At 40.5% G+C, this 13,447-nt stretch overlaps 1 protein-coding gene across 1 annotated transcript in view; it reads right to left on the minus strand.

Annotated features, from left to right (window-relative positions):
* Positions 1–13,447, minus strand: part of LOC5566101 (zeta-sarcoglycan) — a 323,275-nt gene that overhangs the window by 246,107 nt on the left and 63,721 nt on the right. The window lies entirely within an intron of this gene.

Genomic DNA, 13,447 nt, shown 5'->3' on the forward strand with positions numbered 1-13,447 from the left:
TCGGTTCCGGTAGGGACGTAACGTCAGAATAATAAAAGTAATAAGAAGAAGAGTATACGTAACCTTGTTTTATTAGTAGCCTCTGAATTCGACATGCTACATGTGCTATCAAGGTGAAAAATTCATTCTACTAACTAAAACCATGATGGCGTCAAAATCCAAGATGGCCGCTAGATTTTTCACTCAAAATAATACTCTTATTCTTCATTCGACTCGAATGAAACACCAACGATTGAAAACTTGTTTCTTTGTTGTACAAAAAATAATATTTTCATTGATTGCACTCGCCATATACGTCAAAATCGTAGAACATGATTTAGAAAATCGTTCATTTCATAGGGTAAATACCATTGCTAACCTAGTTTCTGTAGCCTATCTTACGCAATTTTTCCTCAGTTTCTGATGGTGATCTCAGAATTCAAAACGAGCGGTGCACTAATGGTGAAAAAACGATTTTTCTAACAAAATTCAAGATGACCGCCAAAATTTTTTAACTTTAAATGAAAGCTATATCCTTTCTCTATACGATGCCACTAAGTTTGCTATGTGTTCCAAGCGAAATATGAGACATATCAAGTGAATGGGCTTTTTTGCAAACTGTTTATCTAGCTGGCGTACGAGGGGTCCACCAATTTGAGAAAACAGAAAGGACCACCCTTAAGTTTTATCGAAAACTAGCGATCAGTGACATAAAATTGGAATTCTAAAGATGGGTGCCAATGGCGGCCTGGTTTCAGCGAGAATTGCTCATTGGTCAACGGAACCCTGCCTAAACAATGGGAAGATAACTAAGGAGCAGAAGTGGAAGACGAAAATCTGTAACAAGGAACTATTCGTTGAGGCACTTCCCCAAGATGGCGTACCAGCTGAGATGTGCCCAGACTAGCTGAAGTTGATCTTGGAGGGTCTCTTCCCGAAGCACGATCCAACGTCCTGGTCACCAACGCCGTACGGTGAAGACGCAGAAGCAATCGCTGAAGAACAGCAAGTGTCTAACGACGAGCTTGTAGAAGCGGTGAAGCGACTCAAATCGAAGAAAGTCCTTGGTCCAGTTTGAATACCGAACGTAGCGCTGAAAGCTACCATTCTGGCATATCCGGACATGTTCAGGAAGGTGTTGCAGAAGTGTCCAGACGAAGGTAACTTTCCATGAATATGGAAGATCCAGAAACTGGCACTGCTGCCAAAGCCAGGGAAACCACTAAGAGAGCCGGCCTCGTTTATTCTCATTTGCCTGCTGGATACGCTCGGAAAACTCCTGGAATCATCCTTAACAGGTTGACGAAGTGTACGGAAAGTGAGCGCGGGTTGTCGCAAATGCAGTTTGGATTCCGCAAAGGCTAGACGCATTTCGAGCAGTACTCGAGTGTGCTGAAAAGGCGTCGAAGCAGAAACGAAGAGGAGATCGATACTGTGGCCGTTATCACAAGAGATATGAAAAACGCATTCCTCAGCGCCAGCTGGAAAGCCATCGCCGCTGCACACAATACAGGTTTCCGACTATCTGTGCAAAATTCTGAAAAGGTACTTCCACAGCAGAATCCTGTTGTGCGAAACAAATGAAGGGCAGAAATCAATGCAAGTGACAGCGGGCGTCCCTTAAGGTTCCATTCTCGATCCAATGGTCCAACGACGGAGTGTTGATACTTAGGCTACCCAGGAAGGTGAAGATTGTTGGTTTTGCGACTTGTGGTTATCTGGGTGGAGTGATGAATTTTTACCCGACACGGTTTGGATGTTTCAGAAAGTATCTCCATAGATTCGGGCACGCAGAGTTCCTACTCTGCCCAGACTGCCCAAACATCGAGGAGTCACCGCAACATATAGTTTTTGACTGCAGAAGATACGCGGAAGTGCAGAATGAAACACTTGGAAGCAGCGACAACATTGTGCAGATAATGTGTCAACACGTAAGTACGTGACATGCTGTGAGCAGAGCGATAACGCATATCATGTCGTCGGTGCCACACAAAAGCATCGACAAATAGCCGTCGAGACGCCTGTGAACCGGAAGTCTCCCTCCACCAGAATTGCAGGACCGACCTCGGAATCTGCCCGGTAAGCATCGGTCCAGGAGATCTTCCGCCGTCGGGGGAATCTTAGTCGGAGTAGCATAGATCCATCGTCGCGGACTATTCTGAGTAGACCGTAGCGAGTCACCAGCTTGAGTAGTCAGAGTGTCAGTATATCGGAAGCCATCCTCCAACCAGAATCACTGGGACGACTTCGGCACTATACCGGCCAACAACAGCAGAAGATCAACGCGTAACGTAACCGGTTTCGGGAGATATTCCTCCGTCTGGAAACTCTTCATTGGAGTAGGCTCGTCGGGAAACTCACCATCGGGAACTACTCCAATTAGTATCGATCATGACGAATCGCTGGCTTTAGGTCATTGGTGCGCTTGTGAACCGGATGTCAATTCTTAACCAGAATCGCAAGACCGACCTCGACATTCGACCGGTCCGCCCATAGAGCATGACAAGCAGCGCAGTTAAGCCCAGAGAAATCAAGCACAGGAAAGTCTCACATGGCACAGGCGTGTGGCCGGTCCCAAAATGTAAGTGACGTGGTAGAGACAAATCGCAGCCAGAGCGAACAGAGCCATAGGTGACGAAATGGCCTAGCCATTTTGTCGTTTACCCCTGTACCTCACTCGAGACGTGCATCCGTAATAGACCGTTGAGTGAAAACCACAGAGCCTTAACCCCATTAGCATCCCAGTTTGCTGGGGTAGGTGAAAGTTTCTATCTTTGCTAGAAATGCGAAAAAAACATAGCCTAGGCCTAGACTGCTCACACTTCCCACTAACTTCCTTCTAGTTTAACCTGTGTGTGCGGATCATACCTTCTCGGGTGTGCACTCGTCACGCGAGATCTCCTGCTGCTACACTCTTCTTTTGCTCCGAACTCCGACATTAACACCAGGGAGCTCACTCCTCCAACTGTCATGCTGAGGTGAGCACTATGCTAGAGCTGTCGAATTAGGGCTATGACGGACTAGCAAAAATGAATGTCTAGGGTGTCGAAAGGGATACTTTCGAGGTGGTGGATAAGTTCGTATACCTCGGACCAATGCTAACGACTGATAATATCGTTAGTCGTACAAAACGCTCACAGGACCGGTAATCGTCTACGGGATTGGAACGTGGACTATGCTCGAGGAGGACTTGCAAGCTCTTGGGATTTTTGAACGCCGAGTGCATAGGACGATCTTTAGCGGTGTATCCTGAAAGTGGTTAAAGTTGGAAGAATACGTTGGGCAGGACGTGTTGTAAGAATGCCGGACAACAGCTCTGTAAAGGTCGCTTCCAACCCGGTCAGAATGGTGGATTGACCAGGTACACCAGGACTTGGAGAGCGTGGGTCACAGTAAAAGATGAAAAGAGACGTAATAAATACAGACAACTCTCCCTTACTCGATATTCAGTATCTTGATATCGAATTAGAGAACCATAGTAAGAGTTGGTTTTCATGGCTACCTCGATAGTCCCTTGGTTCGCACTTGCACCGGATTTGTGTTTTATAACTCGATACCTCCTTATCCCGATGGTCCCTTCAACATCGAGTTACGGAGGGTTGACTGTAATAAATAACATATGAATATGTGACTTCATGTACCATCGACATTTCTCCTCCGTTTGAAAGCATATATCGAATGCATCGGTCAGGAAAACACGATCCTTTGCACGCGAATAATAAACTTTGGTGGATTGCATTTCGAAGCTGATGAGCATATTTGCGCGTTGACGAAGTTCTGGAATAGCACACATGACACAGAGAATGATTGGAACGTTCACTTCAATATGGGTTCAGTGTGGGAAGATATTAACAATAAAATCATAGACACATTCGCCTAGATCTATATGGGTGATGGAATGTGGGAATGTGATGTACAACTAAAGGGCGAACACGAAATTATTGCGACACCGAAAATGCCATGCCTATTTTCTCATAATATTTAGAATCAAACCAAAATTCTAGGGTTATTTTATACATATATTTACTTCAAAAATCGAAAGAAACACTTGTTTTTAATTATGAATCGTGGTTTACGGCCAACCAGCCGAGTGGAAGTTTAACAACTACCGAAAAGCTAAACATTACATATAATTTGCAATTGGATTAGATGGACAAATTGATGTGAAGATTTGCGAAAAAGTTACACGTCTTCTCAGTGAGAATCGAACTCACGACTCCCCGATCTCTAGTTGGGGCGCGTTACCACTACGCCATGAGAGGACTCATGAACGCAGAAGTTAACCTGAATTCGATTTCAGCTCAATAATCACGTGGTCCTTTTTCGCAAAGTGCACCTCTTTCGGAAGAATTAGATGCCCATCCAAACACAACGCTTTCTATATATATCCAATGCCTAGCCCGAGAGCGCATTGTTTTTTAGGTATAGGACTAGCACACTACACTTCTGCGGACACAAATTGACAGAATTGGCCTCATACCACTCCAGGACACTTTTAGAATAGTGGCATGATGCCAAATCTGACCATAATAGTGGAGTTTCGTCGTGCTGCTGCAAGAAAAGCAAAAGGCACTTCTCGAGGCACTCAATATTTGGAGGCGAACTTCGACATATTCTTCTTCTTAAATTTGTTGTCTACATCGAACTTGGTCTTGCTGGTGAAAAACTCCAACCCCGGAATTTGCTTAAAATCGGCTTTTATATACGTTTCATCGTCCACACAGCAGCCATATTTTGTCAGCATCTTCTCGTAGAGCTTCCGTGCCCGAGTTTTAGCCGTCGATTGTTGCCGCTCATCGCGGTTTGGGATCTGTGCCTTGTCTGTATGTAGTCCAGCTCTCTTCTTTGCATTCTGGACGTAGCTCTGCGACATGCCGATCATGGCTTGAGACGTTGGGATTTGCTTTAATCATCCGCTTCACCTTTTCCTCCGTCTTTTTGTTCTCCGGTCCCGGTTTTCTTTCAGCTCCTTTGCCGTGGTCCAACGTCTACCGCTCCTGGAACCGCTTCAACACTCTGGAGACGGTTGAATGGTGAATGTTCAACATTTATCCGAACTGCCGGTGCAACAGGTTAGGAAATTCCAGGTGTTTGGAAAGAATTTGTTCTCTCGACTCGCGTTGGTTCACCTCCATTTTCGTTGAATCGAAAAACACGACTTCGAGTTTGACAGCATGTAAACAATACACATCAATGAGAAAGGTCGTCCGATTGATTTTGCTGACGGATTCGCGCGTTTTCGTTGCCGGAGATTGTTTTTCCCCCTGTTTTGGAGCGTCTTGCTGGGTAGTGCTTTGTGAAGCCCAAGCAGGACAGTTCGGTTTTGCGTCGTCCGATTGATTTTGCTGACGGATTCGCGCGTTTTCGTTGCCGGAGAATTTTTTTCCCTGTTTTGGAGCGTCTTGCTGGGTTTCGCGCGTGTTTTCGTCGCCGGAGATTTTTTTTTTTCACTGTTTTGGAGCGTCTTGCTGGGTACGTATTTGAGAAGGCCCAAGCAAGACGGTTTATTTTCGGGACGCCAAGAAGTTTTGCTGTCAGTGTCAGTTTTGTGTTCAGTCGAGAATGGATTACCAACTGGTGAGTTCGTTTCATGCTTATGATAACACATATTTTCTTGAAAGCGTAACTTTTATGTGATATTAAAACAAACTTTGTATGGTTTGTCACTATAGGTGTCGGCATTATGCTTTTTTCTTATACAATTTGAATATACATATATTTTTCTCTTTTTGACATTATTAAAAATTATCTTTTGAATTGTTCGACATTGTGAATGTTGACGTATTTTCTAAAACTTCTACCATATCGAGACAAAATGCACAGTAATACTCATATGTAATTTTCAAACAAACTATGTATGGTTCGTCACTACAAGTGTCGGCATTATTCCTGTTTCATATAAGTTAAAATATATACATGTAATTTTCAGTTTTCGTCATTAATAAAATCGTCTTTTGAATTTTTCGACATTATAGATGTTGACGTATTTTTTCCAAAAAGTTCTCGAGACAAAAATACAAAACTAGCTTTAAATACAAGTCGTATATTTCCCCCTTGTCCATGGATCGCATCACCGACCAGAGGTGACTCCCAGATCTTTTCCTTCCTCACTAATAAACACCCTTTCCGTGGTGATTGTGGAGATGCAGAGGTATTCTCGGTCTCTAGAAGCAACAATCATTACACCCTAACATTCCTTCCCCATCCCAACTGACTGTAAGGACTTGGCCGGCGCCGTTATTGATCAATAATATTAGATCTGCTAAAATTGCACTTCGAGAGTAAGCGGTAACTCCCATCCGTTATTCATTTGGATCGTAGTGCAATTCTTACTAGTTCCGATCAATCACGGAGTAGCAACCATTGACATGTACAGTCAGTCTATGCTATGCTATGCTATGATATGTAAACAATACACATCAATGAGAAAGTGTGCAAAATTTGGTTGATTTTTACTCAATGGTAGAAAAGTTATGCCTTGTTGAATGTGTCGCAATAATTTCGTGTTCGCCCTTTAAAGCCGGGTCGTATATCAGTTAGATAGAGCATTCTAATTTGATGAACCGGTAAAATCTGTTCTTCGTACCCGGGGACAGACGGTAAAGAGTGCATTATAAAACTTCTTTATGGTTTATATAAAAAATATAAATTAGTTTCTACAGTACAATACACACATGTGAGTTGTGGTGAAGTTGAGCTTCGTTTCCAATACAAACGAGAGCAGTCGAGTGTGCGGAATAAACGAAGCACATCCCTGGCTGTGGATGACAACGGCCAGTTCTCGCAGACACAATCCGTAATCGGGTGATAAAAACTGCCGCCGCGTCGAGTGAGTGAGTTATAGCTGCAGAGAACTTGATGGTGTTAAACCAATGCTGCTGATGTGGGTCCCACGCTGCACAGCAAAAAAAACGATCGACGTAATTTCTGAGTATGTGTCAATAATCGGTCATAAGTGAATGTCACATTTATTTTTTAACACTATTCCACTCACATCGTGGATTCGATCAACAATAATCCAAGAAATACATTTTGAGTAGCAACACAATACCTGTAGCAATTTGATCTCCATATACTGACCATATAGCTGACCGAGAGGAATTAGTTCTCATTTGATAGACCCAGATTCAATTCCCACTCGAAACGATTCAATCGATTGCTAGACCATGATTTTTAAACTATCCTTGACCTGTTATTATAAAAGATGTAATTTTATATCATATTATCGACAGGAATGATGAACAGTTAAAATATGTTGATATTACTTTTTTTACTGTGTGCAACGAAACGGAAGGCAGGGTGCAAAAACAAACGAGCAGCAAGTGCATAGAAAACTCCGGTTCACCGAGAAACTAAGCCTGCGGGAGATGATAATGAGATCGGATGCTCTCTACATTAGCACTGTTGGAAAATATTTAATTAGCTTCACTTTCACTACGGAACGGGATCAGGGTGGTGGTTTATTGTTTTAGTGAAATGGAACAGAAGCTTTTTTGTGACGTGGAAACAGAACTGTCCGGCTTAGGTTCGTTCTAAGCCAATAATAAACTGTGCAATTAATAGTTTTCATGATGGGTGATATACGTGGCAAAAGTTTGCGATCATTAATTTGTGTTTATTATCACTCAAAACCCTTTGTCATTCCAGTGCATACCTACCTTTGTTTGTTTTGCTCTATTAGTACCCAAGGAGGAAAGAATAACTCGCCAATAACTTATGCATACCATATTTTGGTATCATACATTAGGTATTGTTCAGTTATCAATACCTCATTTTGGTATTATAATGGTATTTCAAAAAAATGTTTAAAACAATTTAAAATACTTCATTTTGGTACTGCTGGAGGTATTGAACTAGTATTGGAAAAATTCACTTTTATATGAAAATCCATCAAGTATTATTTAGGTATTACAATCAGACATCATGTGCGCTTCATATTAAGAGCTTGAGATCAGCTTGCCATGAGCGAACAAAAAAACCGCGCGCTTGAGCTCGTGCTAAGGTGAGACACATTTTTTTTAGATCTCATGTAGCAATGTACTAGCTCAAACGATCACATCTGCACTGGCTCATGCGCCGTCTCATGAGAAAATCTCAATGTGACAGTGCATTTGAGCCTCGCAAGCGAAGGTTTCAGAAACAAGAAAAAGGGATTGAACTATGAATTAAACTGCCCGTAGCCAGTTTGAAAGCACCGACGTGGTTCAACACGGTTGAGGATCTAGCATTTGAATTGAAAAACAAGTGCTGGCCACTGAAGAAGCATAGGTATAGACCGAAGTCGTATGCTTCCGTGGGATTGTACTAGGCAAACATAACTGCATAAAAGTACTCCTAATAAGCGCATGTGACGAGCCTCACGAGATGTCTCATGAGACTCACTCACTAAGATAAATTTTGTACGTATCCACATCTCGTGTCTCACATATTCTGTGAGCTGCGATATTAAATATCGCATGGCACACTAGCTCATTTAGGTATACATGAGAAACACGACACTCTGATTACAATACCTGATCTAATTATCAGCTTGGTATTTGTAGAATATGCAGAAGGTATTATTTGAGGTATATTACCTCTTATGCAGGGCACATTCATACCTAATTCAGGTTGAAATAATGGAAATTATCTGGTATGGAATAGCTCAATTTGGTATTCAGTAGTTATTTTCTTCTGCTCGGGTATCGCTCCATTCATTTGTCATATCTAGGTGTTATGTGTATGGGAACACTATCATCCTAATTTGGTAAAACAGAATTAAGCAATTTTGTAACATTTGTTGACAACATACAACTTTTCATTTGTTGTCGCAGTTTAGAATTAGTACAGTTGGATTGAATCCACTTGCTACAGAAAGAAAAAACTTTTTAATAGATTTTATTAGACCTAACTTAATATATAAAGTCATTATCCTGGCAATAGAAGATTGAAACTATTTTTGTCTAAATTCCACCAGTTAGTGACCAATCGATTAAGTTTTCAGCTTAAACGGATATTTGGTTCTCCAGATCCGTGCTCTTGAAAATTTGAGCTTTGGCTTCGATTCATATTCACCTTAATAGGAACGTTAATTGAGCATTGAGAAAAATTTACACATTATGCATTAAGGGTTCAAAATGACATATGGCTTTGAAATGCTTTCCAACATCCATTTTTGATCCGATTTTCGTTCTTTAAGCTTTATATGAAAGATATGAAACCGGAGAAGGGAATATTTTCAGAAGTTTCAATAGGAACTGGTACACATCATATCCTGAAGTTCATGCGTATTAATTCTTGTTTCTGGCGTTACGTTCCTACCGGACCTGCATCTCAGCTTAGTATTCCTATGATAACCTTTACAGCTATTTACTGAGAGCTATCTATGTCGATTAAACATTTTTGCATGCGTTAATCGTGATTCAGGTACAAAGATACTTTATACTCTGGGAAGTCAAGAAAATTATCAACTCCGTGATAATTAACAGTAATATCTGAAGTGATTGCTATGGGGATACCACGAGGGATGCCACCAGTGATTCTTCCGGGAAGAGCTATGATTTTTGAAATCAGCTCCAAATGGGTTCCAGAACTTTTTCAGCAATCCCCTCAGGAGTTCCAGCAGGAATTCCTCCAAGGGTTAATGCAGAGATTTCTGCAGGGAACTTCTAAAAAATTCGCAAGAAGTTTCCGCAGATATGCCTCCAGTAAATCCTTCATCCTTCCTCTAGGAATTCTTCCAATCAAATCGCTCCAGGGATCCCTTCAGAGATTTACCCAGCAATTTCTTCAGGAATTTCTCCAAGAATCGCTCCAAAAAAATCTACATGAGTTCCTGTAAAAATTGTTCCACAGATTTCTTCAGGAATTCCTCCAGAGATTTCCTCGGGTATTCATCCAGAGACTTCTACAAGAATATTTTTTAAGGTTTTCCAAAGAATTTTCCAAGGATTAGGAAAGAATTCCTCTAGGGATTCTCTAGAGATTACTTTAAGATTTCCTTCATGTAATATTAAGGAGATTTCTCCATACATTTTTTTCTAGAGAGGACCATCAAGGGATTTCCTCCAAGGATTTCTTCATGAAATTTTTCTAGAGGTTTCCCAAAGGATGGCTCAAAGAATTTTCCCAGCGATTCCTCCAGGAATCCTATCCATGGGCTTTTCAAAAACTTTTTCCAGTAAAGGAGTTCCTCGAATAAATCCTGGAAAATTTTTTGGAGGAATCCCCGGAGGCACTATAAGGGCAATTTCTGATTGAATCCTTGGAGGAATTCATGAGGGAATCTCTAGAGGAGTTTTACGGCTTTAGGACATTTCGTCGAATGACATTTAGTTGAATGACGTTTGGTCGAATGATTTGAAAGTACATTTGGTCGAATGGACATTTGGTCGAATGGCTTTAGAACATCTGTTTTGGTCAAATGATGTTTAGTTCAACGAAAATTTGTTTGAAAGCTTATTTTGAAATGATTTATTGGAAGATCATTTGGTAAAACTGCTTACTGTTTTCTAAGTATTGAAAAGTTGATAAGAAAACGTATTCCTTTGAATAATATGAATCATTAACTGTTATTGAATAAAAAATGGGACATTCTATGTAACCTTTTTTTAATTACAATTTCAATAATTATTCAAATGAACTTCAAATGATCATTAACTGAATAACTTAGCTTTAGTGAATTCATTATTCTTTAAAAATATCATCATTCTTTGAAAAACTGCTCATCAAGTTATTTTATTACTCAAAGATGTGAACATAGTGTTTTCTTTATTTATTATTCTTTTGAAATGTCATCGTTCTTCGTAATGAAGATCAGCTCATCTGATGGAAGCATTCGGAGAGAGTGCTCAGCATTTTCTTTGAATTCCGGGTCTTGCAACTCATGGACGTGGGTAACATTTTTAAATGCGGAAATCAGAATACAAGCGGTAGTAAAAATTTGCTTTAAGGAAAAGCTTTATGACAAAGAGAATGTTAGGTGTCGGTAACTCTACATATGGCCAATTGGCTTTTTATGACTTCCAGCCTAACAACATTTCTCAAGCAAATATATGACTTTGCTAACAGTGTTGATGACCTCGGATGAATAACAAAGTTTGCAGTAGAAGCTTTGGATTATTAAAAATGAAAATTGTGCTAATGCTATATATCGGGTAAGGGAAGACGAGTTGACTAAGGTGACAAAAGTTGGCTTGTTGCCGTTTAAGATCAGTTTATCTCGAATCTCACAACTTGCCTGAACGAAAAAAAGAAGCATAAAAAGTCCAAAACGCAAGAAGTTGATCAGATCAATATGTTGAAAGAGCGTCCATCAAATTGAATATCAAAATTTTGCTAATCGCATATAGATTGTTGTTGAAATGGCTGATACTTTTTCAATCACCCTTGTATTGCTACTCTCAAAGGTAGTCAGACTAAACGTAAAATTTTGTTTTTAAACTATTTAGATTCGAGCACTCCCTTTCACGAAATATCGGTTTCACTAAATATAATACGCTTTCTGTTGCAAATAAAACTTTTCGACCAAATGTCCATTCGACGAAATGTCCATTCGACTAAATGTACTTTCAACCAAACGTCATTCGACTAAATGTCATTCGACCAAATGTCTTTCGACCAAATGTCATAGATTCGTTTGTACAGTCAGTTTCAGAGGTTAATAACGAATCTCTAGGAAAAAAATATATCCGTGGGAGACTCTTGAAGGAAAATGTTTGAAGGAATTTCTGGCGGAGCCTTTGAACAAATTTTTCGTGGAATCCGTAAAGGAGTCCCTGAAGAAATCTTCGGAATATTTTTTAAAAGAATCTCGAGAGGTCTACCTGTGAAACTTTCCGCAAGTATGATTGAAAAAAATTCTGCAGGAATCGCTGGAGAAATATCAGGAGTAATTATTTAAAATCCCTGGAGTAATTTCTGAACAAAGCCAAGAAATTTTGTATAGATTTTGTTGAATCATTGGAGGAATCTTTGATAAGATTTCTGCAGGAAGCTTCTTCTTCTTTCTGGCGTTACGTCCCCACTGGGACAGAGCCTGCTTCTCAGCTTAGTGTTCTAATGAGCACTTCCACAGTTATTAACTGAGAGCTTACTATGTCAATGACCATTTTTGCATGTGTATATCGTGTGGCAGGTACGAAGATACTCTATGCCCTGGGAAGTCGAGAAAGTTTCCAACCCTAAAAGATCCTCGACCGGTGGGATTCGAACCCACGACCCTCAGCTTGGTCTTGCTGAATAGCTGCGCGTTTACCGCTACGGCTATCTGGGCCCCTGGCAGGAAGCTCTATAGGAATATTAAAAAAAAACGATTGAAAATATTTTGGACAAATCTCTGGAGCAATCCCTGGAATAATTGCCTGACGTCATATTTTCGGCACTGGACGAAGGACATGATGTGTTAAAAATATTGATTGATTTTATGCTGAATTTGCTGTGTGCTCTAAGAGGTCGCAAGTAATGTATTTTTAAGATTTGTTTTTTTCTTGTTTCTTGTAGTGAATTTATATGTTGAATAAGAAATTATGTTATTTACGTTTTTGAATGACCCGGTTCTATTCAGTGTAATGTAAATAATTAAGTTGGAGCACAATCGGAAAATAATATAGCGCGAATTCTTAAAACAAAAAACCGACATTATTGTGTTATGCTTGACATTTCAGTCGTCGCGCTGTTGTATTTTGTACAACACTGGTGGAAAAACATCGCTTGTCGTACACAGCATTTGCGTGGTGGTTTTGACGGTGACAAACCACGCGACGACTGAAAGGTTAATGATAAGTCACAAGTTCAAATACATCAAGGCAATGCATAAACTCATCCGAGAAGGTAAATCAATTCTCCGAGAGGAATGAAGTGTAATGAATGAGGAGTGAGGAATGAGAAATGCGAAATGAAGAGTGAGAAATGTTGAACAAGGATTGAAAAATTATGAGTACGACATGAGGAGCGAGGTGTGAAGAGTGAGGAATGAGGAATGAGGAGTAAGGAATTAGGAGTGAAGAATGAGGAGTGACGCGAGAAGAATGAGGTATGAGGAATAAGGAGTGACGAGTAAGGAATGAGGAATGAAAAATGAGAAGTGTGGTGTGAAGAGTGAGTAGTGAGGAATGAGGAATAACGAATGAGGGGTGATGAATTATGAAAGATGAGTTAGGAGTGAGGTCTGAAGAGTGAGGAGTGTGAAGTGAGGAATGCGAAATAAGGATTAAAGAATGAGAAGTGAGGAATGAAGAGCGAAGATTGAGGAATGAAAAGTGAGACGCGAGGAATAGAAATGAGAAATGAGGAGTGAGTAGTGAGGAATGAAGAGAGAGTTGTGAGGAATGAGGAGCTAGAAATGAGGAATGAAGAGCGAGGAGTGAAGCATGAGGAATGGGGAGTCGTTCCTTCCATAGAGGAATGTGGAATGAGGATTGATGATTGAGGTATGAAAAGAGTGAAATGGGGAACGAGGAGTCAGGAATGAGTAGTGAGGATTGAGGTG

Source organism: Aedes aegypti, chromosome 1, assembly GCF_002204515.2.
Source record: "Aedes aegypti strain LVP_AGWG chromosome 1, AaegL5.0 Primary Assembly, whole genome shotgun sequence".
NCBI lineage: Eukaryota > Metazoa > Arthropoda > Insecta > Diptera > Culicidae > Aedes > Aedes aegypti.